General features: G+C 45.7%; 1 pseudogene; it reads right to left on the reverse strand.

The window, feature by feature from the left end:
* Positions 1-1502: 1502 nt before the first annotated feature.
* LOC119357279 lies at positions 1503-8713 on the reverse strand (annotated as a pseudogene).
* Between the last annotated feature and the right edge of the window lie 9302 nt (positions 8714-18015).

The raw sequence follows: 18015 nt of genomic DNA on the forward strand, positions 1-18015 counted from the left end.
GCCGCGATAACTTTCACCAAAGAGGGGACAAAGTCATTGAAAAGTATACCCTCGATAACTTATGTGAAAATAGCACAGTAATATATGAATCACATACTCGATAACTTACGTACAAACACCGCGGTAACTTTGACAAGGCAGAAAAATATATTGAAAACTATACCACCGGTAACTTATGTGAAACGAATAATGTATGGGCACACCAAATGGTTTTTGCAAAATGACCAAACGCACTGGCTGTTGGCTGATTGACGATCGTACATACAACAATCCCCGTTGCTAATTTCGACGGCTCGCCCTCACGAATCCATAAATACGGCAAAAAACGAGCAAACCAGGAGTCAAACCCCGCACTCACGGGTTGTGGGCTAACTGAGACAACCATCTAGGCATGCACTATGTTGTGATTGGGTATTGTTTTATGTAGTTTTTGTAAGTAAGGACCGAGAGCCTGAGATGGTAATATACGCACCATGGTAACTTTGACTAAGGAATAATAGTTGTTGAAATACCCCCAATAACTTCTGTGTCAATAGTATGGTAATATACGCATCACACACATGATAACTTAGGTACAAAACACGTGGTAACATTTGACCCTGGGGAAAAAATGTGGAAAATATTCATCGGTTATTCTTGTGTAGATGACATGATAATATATGCACCGGAGACCTGATAATTTACATGTGGTAACTTTTTAACATAGAAAAAAAATTGTTGGAAGCAAACCCTTGAACAACTACTGTGTAAATGTCATGATAATAATATGCACCAGCGGTGAAGTAGTATAATTCTTTAGAATGTGAACAGAAACTATGTGTTGGCTAGTTGGTTATTGGGCTTTGTGTGGGAACGCGAAAAAAACGGTTGAAAAAAATACTGGCCGAGAGAACGTGCGAGGGCAACGAGGACGAGAGAAAATTTTGAATCGAACGCACTCGGGCCTCCTTAGACGGATCGAGCGAGCTGGGCCTCGCTGGCAGGATCGGTTGGTATTTTTACAATCTGTCACACAGTTGACAAATATCACAGTCCATTATGTTATGAATCTGTATGAAGAGTCGATGGTAAGTAATCCAGGGGAGCTGCTCCATGCAAAGAAAGAAATATGTGTGCATTTGATTTTCTGTGTAACTGTTTCAGGATATCAGGAGAATTCAGCTAATGTTCCCAACGTCAGCAATGCGGCTGCAACCTACGCTGAAAACAGGAAGTCAGTCAAAACCAAACAGTTCGATCAAGTCCTTCTGCTCAAATGCATGCATACGGTGCTTTTGTCCTGTTTGATGACGCCGTGATGGTGATCACATGACCTATGCCGAACTTATGGTAAATATTCATTAACCACGAACTCGTCTTTCTCCCATAATACTACATTTTCAGCCTCTATTTGATAGCCCATGATGGTGCACATGCTTCAGGCCTCACATATAGAATTAGCGGCACAATATATTTTATTACGATGATGAAACAGTACACTATTAATATCTGTTACTGATCAATCAAAAAAATATTATTAGAAAGCTACCATAAGACACATTAATGAGGTCAGACCATGTTAAGGAGATTGGTCTTATAAGCTTGAGCCAACTGCACTCTCTGCTTCAAGACAAGGTATTGATGTCTGTCACAGATGTCTAGATGTCTCTAATGTTCCCTTTCATTCTCAGTCACGTTGTTGCTGAGGTTCGACATGGTTTGCACTTTGCAATAGCTTGGTTGCACCGTGTCCCTGATTGGAGCCCCTGATAACCTAGAAATATTCTCTTCTGCGTCAGCGATGAACATCATTCCCTTCTGGGTCCAGACAGTTAGTCTGTATTGCCAAACATCTCTTGAACCCTTGCAGACGATTCAACTGGTAGGTCCTCCTCCTCTCCTACACCTGCCACCTTTTTGGCCACAAATGACAGGAAACACTTAGTTTCTGCAAGAATAAGTTGATTGCGATGGCAACTAGGATTATAACATACCTCAGCTTTGGAATTATCAGGGAATTGATCTTTAGCATCCCACGTTACATCAATTTCATCATGGCCTAGCGCCAGAACGTTGGAGAGGGTGGCAATGGCAGATGGTGTTGGAGATAGTGGCGGAGGCAGGGGGGGATCAATAGGGCCCCCGGCCCTCCCCGACATTAGCCACTTCTTTGCATTTTGGGCGTGAACAGTAAACTTTTTGTTATGTTTCGTTAATTGGGCCCCCCTCGAGATCATAAATTTACTATTCCTGCCTCCGCCACTGGTTGGAGAAGGTGGTGGAGATTGTGTTGAAGGTGGAGGTGATGCTGCAGGTTGAACACTATTTGAAGTGGAAGTAAGCAGTGATGGATCTTGTTCACAATTGCTAACATTTTCAATAAAAGTTTCAGTCTCGTTAAGGTCATTTATGATATCCACTATACTTGGCCTTTCGTGCCTATCCGTCTTCATGCAACTGAGTGCAATCTCAGTGCATATTTTCACTTGCCGGCATTGCGCGTCTAGTAGCTTGGGAGAACTCCATGTTTCTTTCAAACTTTTTCTCCAATTTCCTTCTACCTGTGTAATTGAAGTGTAAAGCTAGAATCACAACATACAAATGTACAGTATATCATAACATGGTTCAAAGTAAACATGATCCTTTTGTCCAATCATAGGGATAGCTCCCTTACTTGATCAAGAAACTCTTGATGCTGCATTTCAGCACATTTGGTGTGGCCGCTAGGCCCTGCAATTATCTTGGTCATGACAACACCCAAGCTGAATATGTCAAACTTCTTTGAGACCGTGCCTCCATTTATGTATTCCGGTGGCATGTATCCACTACATACAGCAACATAAATATTAAAGATATATTCATGAAACATGAGTTCATTTGCAGGAGGCATTTACTTACATAGTTCCTGCGCGTAAATTTTGCGTCACCCTGCAGGTTTGTTCTTCGTTGAAGAGCTTGGACAGACCGAAATCGGCAAGTTTTGGGGCCATGTTTTCATCTAGAAGTATATTGCCCAGTTTTAGGTCCAGATGGTAAAATGGTTTTTCCAATCCTTCATGAAGGTATTTTACACCTTCACACGTCCCTTTGATAATTTTGTAACGTGTTTGCCAATCAAGTACATTACATTTATCTGCAAATTTATTATACAAAGAGGTTATCAATGGAATCCAGACATAGATGACATTTTTCTTCACATGCTTAATACGTATGTATGTAATATACATGAACTGGAGCGGCCTCATACCAGAAAGACGGTCGTGAAGGCTCCCCTGAGGCATATACTCAAAGCAAAGGGCTTTATGTATTCTTTCACTAAAAACAAATCTTCCTTCGAAGTCCATAGGTTGATGTTGTGTTTCATAGCAGTAGCCAACTAACCGTACAGTGTTTTGATGCTTTAGCATCATAAGGTTACGAAACTCACGTGTGAATTGTTCATTATCAATTGTTTGCAAGTTAGCATTGAGCAGCTTGACAGCAATCTCTTGTCCGTCATCACGCACACCCTACTCAAAATGTATGAACTATCAGAACACAAGATAGTATGTCAAGCAGAAAATGTAATCAAATATCAGGCTTTGTTTCTCTGTTGCGTGTCACACGTACAAACTTAGTGTCCTGAATCTTACCAGATAAACTTTTCCATATCCGCCTTCACCAAGTAGTCGCTCCTTGGAGAAATTATTTGTGATTTTTTGTAACAATGTCATCGTTAGACTTGTTAGCTCCATGGCTTCACTGGGTGACCTTTCTCCGGTGGTGGTGTGCCTGCTGGTACAAATTAAACCATTATGCACAACCATCCTAGAACATACTGCAAATTAACAATATACCAATATATACATATTGATATGCAGGTCGGGTCAATCGAGCGAGCGGCACAATATAGTGCATCATGATGACTAAATAACAGCCATAAAATTTGCATCGAGTGAGATACTAGATGTATTAAGCCACGTCCGAACCTGCAATCTAGGTTGCCAGCTTGGGGGGTGTCGCAATAGCCACTGGAGGGAAGAGGGCCGATTGTTGACTTAGGGGCTTCCTCCAGCAGAAGAGCGGCTCCATCTGTGCTGTTAAGCAGTGAGAGTGTACTGCCGGCCGTGTCGACCTGTGTGTATATAGTGTATATATGGGCAAGGGCATATTAAGAAGATGAAGATGCCCAGCCGGATGGTACAGATCAAACACCACAGAGTTGTTAGATAGTACTTACCCGAGGTGGATGTGGCTCTACATTGGTTGTACACTGGTTGCTGATACAAGCTGAAATGCTGTTGGTAGAGACTTGTCCTTCATATTCAGAACCACTCCGGCTCGGTCCCTGCATATATGTGCGGTTAAAAGCACTCAGCGGTCAAGCCAAGTATATATGCAAATGTTAGCCAAGCTAAAGAAAGAACTATAGTAGTACTAATTAATCAAGTGAACGTGGAGAGTCGAATTGCTACATCACTTGCTGCATGAGTATAGTTATTATATATTAGTTCAAAATCATCATCTACCAGTGTTTTGTTGCCTTGCCTGAAATGAAGGGGAACATACGTCGGCGTTAGATCTCTTCATGGTGAGGGTTGGAGTGTTGCGGTGGCCTTGACCAAGTAGTCTCTTCGTGGAGAAATTATTTGAGATTTTCTGTAATAAGATCATCGGTAGACTTGTTGGCTCCATGGCTTCATGGTGTGGACTTTCCCTAGTGGTGGTGTGTCCGCTGGTACAAATTAAAGCATCATGCACAACCATCTTAGAACATACTCCCTCCGTAAACTAATATAAGAGCGTTTAGAATACTAAAATAGTGATCTAAACACTCTTATATTAGTTTACAGAGGGAGTATAAAATTAACAATATATATGCAGGCCGGGTCAATGGAGCGAGCGCCAGGTGCATAGTATATAGCGCATTGTGATGGCTAAATAACAGCGATAAAATCTAGATCGAGTGGGATAGTGAGATATATTAAGCTAGCTAACCTGCAATCTAGGTAGCCAGCTTGGGGGATTTGGCCATAGGCACCGGAGAGAAGAGGATTGATTGTTGACTTGGTGGCTTCCTCCGACAACTGAGCGGCTCCCTGCGTTGGTAGTTCAAAACAATCAGCGCAAGTATATATATGCAGATGATAGCTAAGCTAAAGAAAGAACTATAGCAGTAGTACTAATCAATCAAGTGAACGTGGACAGTTGAATTGCTACATCACTTGTTGCATTTTGATTATTACCTGAAATGGAATGGAAATGGAACATACGTCGACACCGTCCCATCTCTTTATAGTGAGGACTGGACTGTTGGGGTGGGCTTGGCTCGCCTGCTTTAGCTCTTCTTCTGCATTGATCACCTCCACGGGACTGCAACCCCAGCAGTCGAGATGGTAGCTGACCCTCTCAAGGAGAGGCATGTTCCCCCGCAGACCAACGTCCGTCCCCACTCTGATTCCGCCAACCTCCAGCTCCTGAATCCTTGGAAGCGCTCCCTCTCCACATATCAGCTCTATGTTGGTGACGTAGAGGTATGCCAGCACCATGAACTCGTGCTTGCCTGCGGTGTACAGCAAACGGTTGCCGTAGCAGTGGATGTGGAGGCAGAGGGAGCGGAGGGATGGCATCTGCCCGAGGATCTGCACATGTTGCACCTCCAGGGTCTCCACCTGCAGCACCAGCTTGGAGAGTTTGGGGACACGCGAGTGGTGGATCCACGGCATCGGCCTGGGTAGGATGATCCCTAAGAGCAGCAGCTGCCGGAGCTGCGAGGATGGCACGCTGCCTTCCCAATCACGGCCGCCGAGGCGTGCCTTCTCCTCTGCGTCGGACCAGACCTGCAGGACCTGGAGCTTCCTCAGTTTATGCAGGGACACCACCAGCTTCTTCTGCATGCCCTCGTCCACCTCGTCCAAGTGGATCACCAGCACCCGCATCTCGCTCAGCTTCTGGAGCTCGGCGGCGAAGTCCGGGGACTTGTCCGCCGAGTGCAGCCACAACTCTTCCAGGCACGTCAGCATCCCTACCCGACCCATCATCCTTGTGCCCTTGCCAGCACGCAGGCACCTAAGCTTCCTTAGCTCCTCGACGAACGGTGGCAGCTCTCTGATGCCAGTCGCCGTCACGTCGAGGATCTCTAGTAGCTTGAGGCGTCCTATTCTCCTTGGGAGCTCGGCCATGTGTATGCCGACAAGCCCAACATACTTGAGCACTTTCAATCTCCCGAGCTGCTCCAGATTGGAATCTCTCAAGGATAAATCACATCTCTCCAGATCCATTACACGCAAGTTTTCAAACTCCCGGAGTGGTGGCAAGCTGCTGCCGGGGCATGTGCTGGCATACAATGACAGCACCTCCCTCACTTCCAGCAGTCTACTGTTTTGACTTCGACCCATCATTGCTTCGCCTTCGTGGATGGCTAATCTATGAATGGGTATGGTTCTGGATATGCTCTCCTGCTTCATGCCTAGGCCTAACACTGTGGAGAAATTCTCGCTGCTTGACAGGTCACGGATGACGCGAAGCATCAAAATGTGGACACGGCAACCACCTTGGCTGGGGTCATGAGGGCTCACTGCCCACTGGATCATGCACCTATCCATTAGCTCCTTGAAATAGGTCTCCCCAATCTCAAATGACCCCTCAGGGACAAGGCCTTCTGCAACCCACCTCCATATCAGCATATTCTTCTCGATCCAATGGTCTTCTGGGAACAGGCTTAGGTACAAAAAGCATCTCTTGATATTATAGGGTAAAGCATAATAGCTATAGGACAACACCTTCCTTATGTGCTGGAAGGCCCCATCCTCCTTGTGCTCATCAAAACCAATAGAATCATACACCCCATGCCACTCTTTGCTTTGATGTTCTGCAAGCAACACACCTATCATAGTGATAGCTATTGGCACACCACCACATTTACACAAAACTTGATCTGACAGTGTATCAAATTCTGCATCATGGCTTTTAACTTGAGCTTTGGTTCGGAGCAACTCTTTCGAGTCGGCAGGGGAAAGTGGTTTCATTGTGTACACTGTGACACCAACTCCTTTGACAATATTTCGGTTACGAGTGGTGGTGATGATTTTAATTCCAGCACAACCCTTAAAAACAAGTTCAACAAAGTTCCATGTTTCCTTATCCCATATATCGTCGATGACAATTAAGCACCTAATCACACCAGAAAGGCCAGAATGAATGATCATGACAAAAAAAATCTGCTTCACGAAAACTGAAAATGCAGGGGAGAAGGCAGGAAGGATAGGAATACAGAGATGCAGGTGTTACCAATAACTCAGTACATTGTTTCTTTGTAAAATACTGAAAAAAATAGTTACCAACAGCTCAGTGCATTGTTTCTTTGTAAAGTACTACCAAACGTTTATAGAAGGGCGTTGGAGCACATACTATACTAGAGATTTTTCCTAATTAACATGGTATTATAATAAGCATCACAATTTGAGAAGTTCATTTTGTAATGGATCTATCGTGCCACTTTTGTATATACAGCAACAAAATACAATCTTAAACTCGTATTAGAAATTAGTACTAGATAGGATTTAATGTCCACATGTAGGTACCACAGTACTGATTATACACTGACAAATAATAGCCCACCTAATTAACATATGAACTTGATTGATGAGATGTAATCTTTAAAATTTATTCACTATTTAATTACATGAGGAAAGAAAACACACATGCACATGCACATTCATTAATTCATAATTTATGTATTTATGTATTTTCTATGTACAGATAAGATCATATATACAAACAATTTGTTTCTCTAGTAGTTTATAGTTATGGTAAATGAGGATACTATGCATACACATAAACACATGTCATCAGCTCACACCACTAGCAAGCATATTAGATATATTATCAGAATAACCATGCGTACCTCTTATCCACCAGGAAACTTTGCAGCTGGTTGGTTAGCTGGTGTTGGTCTGGTTCGTGACCATAGATCTCCATGTGAAGTCCGTCGAAGATGTACATCAGAACCCTCTTCATGTCGGCTCTCTGGCCGATGGGAACAAAAGCTCCGCAATCAAAATCACCTTTCATCTTGTCGTAGACTGCTCGAGCAAGGGTGGTCTTGCCCATCCCCCCCCATCCCCACAATGGAGACATGATCACTCTTGGACAGCTTCTTGGTTAGTTCGGCAATTGCCCCTTCTAGGCCAACATGGTTAGATTCCCTAGTGTCCGTGGCAAACATACGTGTGCTGACTTCCAATGAGGAAGTACTTTCCAGGGCACTCTTACAAGGATAAGGGCCATACCGTTTACTCACCTTCTCCACCTTCTTCATGATTTCTTTGACGTATCTGTCCATCTCTTGCTGAATGTTCACCTTGCTCACGCTAGGAAGGAGCGCACCCTTGGTTGACTCGATGCGTGCCATGAAGGAGTGGAGGTGTGTCACGATGGCATGCGACAGCTCCCTGACCTCGCGGGCCCTGAGCTTCACCTGCGACTCGAGCTGATCCGGCGGCACGCTGGAGACATCCTCAAGGAAAGCGTCCATGTTCATAAGCTCGTCATAGAGGTTCGTCAGCTCGTCCTTCATGGTCTTCTCCACGCACCACTCGTTGACGACCAACTTCACAAGAGAGGACATGATGCCGCTCAAAGAAGTTGAGACCACCGCCTCCATGGCCATGCTTGCACGGTGGACTCTCACCCTCTCTTGCTAGCTTACATCTTCTTCTTCCCTCTAGTCTCTACTACCTTTGGGAAGCTCTTGCTTGGGTTGCTTGGATTGGGAGCGTATAGATACTAGCTAGATCCAGGCATAAATAATTTGTTGGTCAGATCTGACCCATGGTGCGTCGCGTGCTGCTACGCAACGTCTAAAAATACAATGACTCGCTGATCTAGGCAGTAGGTGAGTGCAGTTCACGTGCCTCTGCAATTAACCTGATATTTACACCGAGATTCCCGCAACAAAAAAAGGGATTAAGTCCGAGGTAATCAAGGAGCCGTACGTCTTTCCACGCAGGATCATCTTATAAAAACACAGTTTTTGTCGCATTCTCAGATATTTACTCCGAGGTAATTAAGGAGGGTATCCAATGCACTCCTATCCTCCCGTTGGGCTGTGCCAGCAACGGGATGGTTAAAGATAAACGTCAACGGTGATGTTGATAATGCTAATGGCAAGGGAGCCACAGGAATGGTTGCTCGCGATCATGATGGTGCTTTTCTGTCGGCAAGATGTGCCAGCTATGTGGGTGTCACTGACCCTCTTAGCTTGGAGCTCTTGGCGTGCCATGACACCGTGCTGTTTGCAAAGGAGGAGGGGTACCAGTCCATCATCATAGAGACGGACTGTTTGAATGCCAAGAACCCATGGCAAGCAAGGCAAAGTGGATAGATCAATTGGCTACCACATTCTACAGGAGATGCAAGAAGAGATATTAAGTTTCCATGGATTCCAGCTTCATTATGCTAGTCGACCTGTTAATTCTGTTGCACATATGTGCGCCAAGGAGGCTCTAGTGTTAGATGATATTGTAACTTTTTCAGATGTAATTCCTGGCTTTCCAAGGGGCATTTTGCACTTAGATGGGCTACCGCTAAATGAATAAAATCCGGTGTTTGTAAAAAACCGGACCAGGCACCGGTTCTGGTTTTCTCTGATCAAACGGCCTGTTTAGTCAGGTTTTCAAAACTATTGGTGACAAACTAGACACATGGTGCCCTATGCTAGCCCCGCCAATGCCCGCGGATGGGCTTTTGCCGACACAATTTTGTTGAGTGCCTGTGTCTACTAGACACTCAGCAAATCATGGACACATGGTGTGCTGCTGTGCTCCCAGTTTTGCCGATTGTCACTGGGACGGCACTCGGCCTTTGCCCAGTGTGCGCAACACTGGGCAAAGCGCCCGGATCCGGTAGTTGAAATACTTCGTTTCTTAGATTGAGGTTTGATAGTAGTGAGAGATGTTTTGGTCTTTGAGACTGTTAGTATTACTAGTACTTCTAAACTTTAAAGAGATCTCAAAGTACTAGGTATGAACAAGTTGGAACTGTCATGGCAAGGCACTACCGAACTCGCGGTCTATGCCTACGGCCAAGGGCCGTCGGCATAGATCTATGCCTACGGCTGCCTACGGCTGCCGTCGGCATAGACCCGTCGGCATAGATCTATGCCTACGGCTGCCGTCGGCATAGACCCGTCGGCACAGATCTGCCACGTGGCAAGCCCTGGTAACTCCTGGGCTTATATATGCCGACGGCTTTGCCGTAGGCATAGTTTTTTTTTTAATTTTTTTTATTTTCCCTGTTTTCTCTTTTTCAATTCATTTGACAGTATTTCAAAGCAAAATAATATGGAATTATGCAGAAATATGACAGTTCATCATCTAAACATACTCAAGTTCATCATCATCATCTAAACATAGTCAAGTTCATCATCATCATCTAAAGATCATCACCGGCGGAAGTTCATGAACATAAAAGTAGTGCAAGACATGGAACATCATAAAAGTAGCAACATGAAAGGCATGGCACGACGACCACATGCACGGAATCATCATCGACATCAAGCAAGACCACCTCCGCCAAAACCACCACCAAGACCACCTCCGCCAAAACCACCACCACCAAGACCACTCCGCCAAAACCGCCACCACGACCACCATCACTCTGCCAGATCGGAGTGACTGGGGTCGAAGGAGCAGTAGTCGAGCCACCGGTCCCCTACATGTTTCAGAAAAGATTCTAACGGTAAATATGATATGATAGTGTTGAATGAACGAGAACTAGTTTGCCAGTAGTTAGGCAAATGTACTAACCGGACCATCACTGCCTAGTGCCACCCATTCATCGAACACGGGCACGTGTGGGGGCTCTCCCGCAGGTGGTGGTGGGGGTCCCATTTGTGGTGGATCCGTGCGGTTACTCCAAGACGCTAACATAGCCTGGATGTTAGTTAAACAAGCAAACTAGAAGGTCAGAAGGAATGAAAGTGCAAAAATTTAGCTTGGTTTTAAGAGGGCAAAACTAACCGCCATCATCTGACGGTTGTAATCATCATTTGCCTTCACTCGTTGCAAGTACTCTCGCACCTCGAGATTCCTATGCTCGACAAAGGCCTTATATGCCTACATAATTTAGGTTGTTTCTAAGTGAGCAATGCTGAAAATGAACTGAGAATGCTAGAGAGAAAAAGATAAAGGGGAAGTACTTACAGCATGCTGGCGGGCTAAGGGAGTCTGTGAACGCCCCGTACTCTCTAACTGGCTCGGGTTGGTACAGCGAAGTCGTGTGTACGAGATCGAAGGAGTTATCAAGCCATCGAAACACGGATACCGGCCATGTGACTTCCCCTGGATGGCCACCACCGCCGTGTCGTCGATCTGAGACTGGGCGACCTCAGGAACAGGAACATCCAGATGCAACTTTTGATAGTGCTGAGTGTAAGACTCCAGGTGCTGCTCGGTCTTGCCATAGTACTGGCTCTCGCCCTCCTTGGGATGACTCCGCTCGCGGGCCAGCTTCCACGACTCAATGTCTGAGAGCGGCCTCTTCAACTTGTCCTCCTGCAACGTCAAATAGAAGTTAGCCATACATAAGAACATGACGGTAAAGAAGAACAAAAATGCATCACGAATATAGATATACCTTCATGGCCTTGAAGCCCCAGTGGTTCCTGTTTCCTTGGCCGTGTGTCCCGTCTTTTCCACGGTTAGCCCGGGCCTTGATGCTCTTGGCAGCAAACTCTGCATCGTCGCCGAGCCACCTATCCACCAAACTCTCTCATCCGTCATGCCTTCCATAGCACCAACGAGGAACAACCTATGCAAATTTTGGAAGCATGACATGTGAGCACGAAACATATAGTTGAATGCTTGAAACAATGATAAGTTAGTAATAGTTACCATCATGAACTGCTCCCTGTTCAAGGTAAGTCGTTGCCTCTGTGCTTGAGTTTTGGTCATCTTTTGTTGCGGGTAGATGTGGTAGTACTGCGAGACAGCAACCCAGCGCACCTCGTACTGCAACTGACGAGCTTTCTTCTTCGCAGCCACAAGCAAGACCACGTCGGCTCTAGCCTTGTGCTCGTCAAGAACTCTATAGAGTTGCTGCAATCATGCATAAATCAGAAGCAAACAAGGCATGAGTTGAGTGATTCAATGATAAACTATGAACGAAACTGAAGACAAGTGATTCAGAAGAGAACTTACCCAAAATTTGGTGATCACGGCCTTAGCGGCCGTCCCGTACTCCGCGTTGCTGCAAGCCTCATAGTGGGCCCAGCTTGTGGCCAAAACCCGCAGCTGCGGGTCCCTGTCTGGCCGTGGGCAGAATAGGCCAGGCCAAAACTCCTTCAACAGGACTGTGATAAGGCCGTTCGGTTTACGGCCCTTTCCGCGAAGGGTCTAGTTTCTGCAAAAGAATCAAATGATTGCCATGTGTACAATAAGAAAATGTTGTCATGTGTTGAAAATATGATTGAGAGGCACTTACTCTGTCCCCACAGGTTCAATGAGCCACTTGTGCTCCTCGATAGAAGGTGGTGTAGGTAATCCGACATTACCACGCAGCCACCCCTGCGGAGCACCCGGTGGCAAGTCACCCCACAACTCGGGATCAACATCCCCTCCACCCTCCTCGCCCTCCTCCTCACCCTCCTCCTCGGCCTCCTCCTCCTCGCCCTCCTCCTCCTCGTCCTCCTCCTCCTCGCCATCAGGAACATATTCCTCCTCCTCAGACTCAGAAGGTGCCTCTGTATAGGAGGGCATCAAAGAAGACCCTCCTATTTCGGACACGGCCCGGAGTTTTTTGCCCCGGCTGTCTCCTCCTCTAGGGTCTCCTCCCCCGACCCCTCCACCTCCCTGTGAGGTGTCATCCTCGCGTAGTCGGGAGGGAACCTTGTGGGCTCGTCCACTCCGAGTAAGTCCTTTGAATTTACTGAGGAAACTGGCGCCGCTGGACTTGCCCATGATTAGCAAACCTGCATTGAGAAGAGAATAAACAATTAGTAAGGATATCAATTAAACAAGCATACAGGAAAAACATTAATACCAGAAGAGCACATTAAGCATACTATTGTAATGATCATTAAAAGAACTTACATTTTCTAGAACCCATATGAATCATCACTATTGTAATCTATTTGTGGACCGGTCTCATCATCACTATCACGCATATGTTCTTCGTTGTCTGACGGAGGTGGAGGCTCTTCCTCATTGTCAGCGTCTTCATTTAACTTTTCAAGCATAATTATGTCTCTTTGATTCACAACTGCCTCACCATCAATCCGTGTGTCGTCGTCGTTTGGGTCCAGGTCAACATAACCCAAGTCATCATCCTCGTTGTTTTGGACCACGTCATCATGTTCCTCTTGATAGAACACTCCCTCGTATGTCATGGGGTTTATGTTGTAGTAATCATCATCGTTCGGGTCCGGTAGCTCACCATGCGGCGACACCTTGAACACAACTTCCCAACCCTTTAGGTACTCTTTCTGGCATGGGTAAGGCAGATAATATACTTGTGTGGCCTGGGTAGCGGCGATAAAGAGATCAGCTCCGGCATAGACGATTGATGGTTTAACTTCAACTAAACCAACAGAAGGCGTATGTCTCAGACCCTTTTTGGGGTCAAACCATCGGCATTTGAACACAGTGAGACTTAGGTGTTCGCGGCCACGTTCGAATGTAAGCTCGTATATTTTTCCTACCCTTCTGTAGTAATCTACTTTATTATCTCCTTCAGTGAAGACTCCAATATTTATGGTTTTGGGATCAGGCCGACTGTTCTGGTGCTCCTCTGTATGGAAGCGATACCCATTCACATCATACTTTTGGCATGTCATGACGATAGGGTCAAAACCCATGGAAACCCATCTCAATTCTTCATCCATTGATTCGGTCGGATCATTTCCCTACAAGTTTAATTGAAATTATAGGGTGCATGAGTTTAATTGAAATAGGTAAGTGTGAAAAATTACTTTCTCCATGAACCACGCAACGAAATTTTTCCTTCCATCAGCACCCTTTCAGAGAAGAGCAAGTGCCTCCCTTTAGTAGGAGGCAGCATTCCCGTCCATTCTTCTTCAACGAATCGACTACAATAAGAAAAGCGGTATAAGAACTAGGCAAAGTGAGCATAACGAATTAACTAAAAGAATGGTGCAAAGGTATTACCTCATCCACTCATCCTCAACTTCCTTGATGTTGTGCAAGATATAGAACATGACATCCTCCCACTCATCTTGTGGCATGAGATAAGGTTTCGAGCATCCAGCCCTACCACCTTGCCCGATGAATAGAGGCAACTTGGGTTTATACTTGGGTTCTTCTGTATTGTATCGAGACACCTTATTATGCAACGTGGGAACATGGTCCGGACAGTAGGCTGTCCTGAGGTCTGCCACCTCCTCTAGGATAACTGCCTTAGCTATGGAAGCTTCAATCTTAGCTTTCTTTCCACATTTCTGTCTCAGATGCTTGTTCTGTCTCTCAGGGCCGTACTGCCAACGATTCTGCACAGGGCCCCCCAACAATACCTCGTTCGGGAGGTGCAAAATGAGATGTGTCATCGGAGTAAAGAAGCCTGGCGGGAAGATCTTCTCTAGCTTGCATATCAACTCCGGCGCCTTCTTATGCATTTCTTTTATCTTCTCAGGACATACTTCTTTAGCACAAAGCGTGCGGAAGAAATGGCTTAACTCCGCAAGCACACGCCAGACACGCTCGGGAACATAGCCCCGAACCATCACCGGCATAATCCGCTCAATCCATACATGATAGTCATGACTCTTGAGCCCGGTCACTCTGCCCGTTGAAAGATTGACCCCCTTACTTATATTCGACGCATAACCATCAGTGAACTTCACGATGTGTTTCAGCCACTTGAATGCTTCCATCTTATGATCCTTTTTAAGTACGAAGTCAGCATCTGGCTTGAACCAAGATTTTCGACTGCCTGTGGGAGGCTGCATGTGTAGACGTGGTCTATCACAAATATTCTATTGATCAACTCTAGCATTAACATTATCCTTTGTCTTATCAGGAATGTTGAGGATCGTGTGAAAAAGGGACTCTGTGACATTCTTTTCGGTGTGCATCACGTCTATGTTGTATGGAAGTTTGAGGTCCTTAAAATAGGGAAGCTGCGTGAAGTGGGTAATGTGAGTCCAGTTGTGCGTCTCACCATATCCTTCAAAAAAAATTCCCTTTACCTTTTCCTTTGCCCTCGCCCTCGTCTTCGCCTGTGGCTTTGCCTTTGCCTTTGCCTTTGCCTTTCCCTTCACCGGCAGGCTTAAGAGCTTTCAGCTGAGCAAGCACATCCACACCAGAAAACGTTGGAATCTCGTTTACTTCATGGACAACTTTGCCTTTTGTGAAGTTCTTCTTGTCTTCCCTATCAAGATGGTCTGGAGGGAGGAACTATCGATGCAGGTCAAATGCAACATACTTGCCACCCTTCTTCAGCCAAATGAAAATCAAGGCCTGTATGCACACTGGGCAAGGCATCTTTCCACTTGTACACCATTCGCAGAACAGGGCATAACCGGGAAAGTCATGCATGCAATATTGTAGCCAAACTTTCATCAAGAAATTTTTCTGCAGATGTCAGTCGTATGTCAACCTCGGGAAGTACCAAGAATGGTGCAAATCATCCAGCAACGGCTGCATAAACACACTCAAATTCTTCCCCGGATATTCAGGCCCCGGAATTATAAGCGACAGGAACATGGTCTTGCGTTGCATTATGGCGCCGGGAGGGAGATTGAGCGGAATAACAAATACGGGCCAACAACTGTATGGATTAGACGACATACCATATGGATTGAACCCATCACCTGTTATAGCAATTCTGACATTCCCAGCCTCGGTTGCTTCCTCCGGGTACTCTATATCGAATGACTTCCATGCTTCACCTCCTGATGGATGTACAATTTTTTTTGGATTGTACCTTTTCCCTTCCTTGTGCCACTTCATCATTTTGGCAGACTCCTCGGTGATGAAAAGGCGCTGCAGTCTTTTTATGAAATCAAGATACCGAAGAACCTTCACAGGGATTTTTAGCTGCTGCTTCTGACCATGCTTATCGACCACCTCAATATACCGAGAGGAACCGCACTTCCTACAGTACTTGTCATCCGCATACTCATTCCTAAACAAAAGGCAATTCTTTGGACAAACATGTATTTTCTCATAGTCCATGGAGAGCGCCTTCATGATTTTCTTCGTAGCGTACATGGTTTTCGGCAGTTCATGGCCCTCAGGCAGGCTGTTAGCCCATACTCCCAGAAATGCTTCGAAGCAACCTCAGCTACAGCCGTACTCAGCCTTGACTGCCATCAGTTGCGAGATGGCATCCAGCACAGGCAGCTTGGCACCCTCATAGAGAGGTTTCTTTGACGAGGCCAAGATTTCCAGGAAGGCCTTTACGGTTTCCTCCGGCTCCTCCGGTTCATTCGCTGAATGTGACGGAGGTGTCGGCTGTGTAGCAAAGACATCATCTAGCATGTCTCTAACCCCATCGTCCTCATAACCAGCAACGCATTGTCGTATCACATCCTCTCTACCACGGTCCCGCTGGGCAAAGTTTATCGGCATATTAAAGTTGGGCATAAATCCATGTGTGCGAAGGTGCTTAGTCATCTCACTCTTATCTCTGCGGATACGTCTCTTACATCTGGCACACGGGCATTCTGTCACCATCCTCATTGGACTACGGAATATCTCTTTCAAAAACACATCAGTTTTCTCGACCCACTCTGTTGTTACTTGATTCCGATGGAAAAACCCACTATACATCCACTGATTATCTGCCATCTCTGCTTTATTGGAAGCCACACAACAAAATTAAGGATTCATTTAAATTACTCACATCAATATTTTATTTTTTACAAGGTTGACGAGAAACGACATTTAATCTACCTACATCTCTAATAGGTAAAGATGGGTCCTAATCCCACCCGAGAATGTGTAGATTGAGTACGTTGTCCATGCTCTACCCCATTCCGAGACAAAATTTCGGCAGCACCTCCCCGCTGTTCTCCAAATACACGTCTCGGCAAAATGCCGAGAGAATGTGCATCCGGAGAACAACAGGGAGGCGCCGCCGAAATCCTGTCTCGGAACGGGGTAGAGCATGAACAACGTACCCAATCTACACATCCTCGGGCTGTCCGTGGAAAGCGCTGGACAATCCGAAAGAGCTACGGTGATAAATATGCAATTGAATGCATATTTATCGATGCAACCCTTTCGGACGGGAGACCTAGGTTACATGACTTGATGTGAAAATTTGATCTAGTGACATGGAAAAAAAGTGGACGAGGTCATGGAATTGTTGCTCACCCTCCGATGTAGTCGATCAAAGGAGAGGGACGATCGTGGACCAACACCTCCAATGTCGACGACCAATCCACGAAGATGAACACCACAAATCCTGTTAATTACACCGAGTGAAAAAAAAATTAGGTCGTCACATATCACATAAAGCATTGACACTATCTTATGAACCAACATGAAACAACATCTCAAATTGCAAAAAAAGCTTTATTTAAGTGTCCTATGGAACAACATGACCTAACAATAAACATGACAAATAACGTATCATATGAAACAACATGACCAAACACAAAACTTACAAATATTCATCAATCCATCCATCTAACAAAATTTCATCCATCCATCTATCACAAATCCATCTAACAAATTCATTAATTCATCCATCTATCACAAATTCATCTAACAAAACATAACAACATTCATCAATCCATCCATCTACCAATATTCATTAATTCATTTAACAACTAGTAACATAACAACTATCACAAATTTCATCCATGCATCCATGCACATAACAACTAGTAACATAATGTAAAAAAAATTCATCCATGCATCCATCTCACCGCTGTAGGGGTCGCCGGGGCAGGGGCCGGGACGGGCGGCGGGGCCACCGCTGCAAGGGTCGCCGGAGGAGGGCTCCGAGCCCCGGCCGGCACGGCGAGGGCCGAGGCCCGAGCAGGAGGGAGGCAGACTCGGGGCGGCCTGGCTGGGGCGGCGCGGCGCGAGGAGG

The sequence above is a fragment of the Triticum dicoccoides genome, chromosome 2A, assembly GCF_002162155.2.
Source record: "Triticum dicoccoides isolate Atlit2015 ecotype Zavitan chromosome 2A, WEW_v2.0, whole genome shotgun sequence".
Lineage (NCBI taxonomy): Eukaryota > Viridiplantae > Streptophyta > Magnoliopsida > Poales > Poaceae > Triticum > Triticum dicoccoides.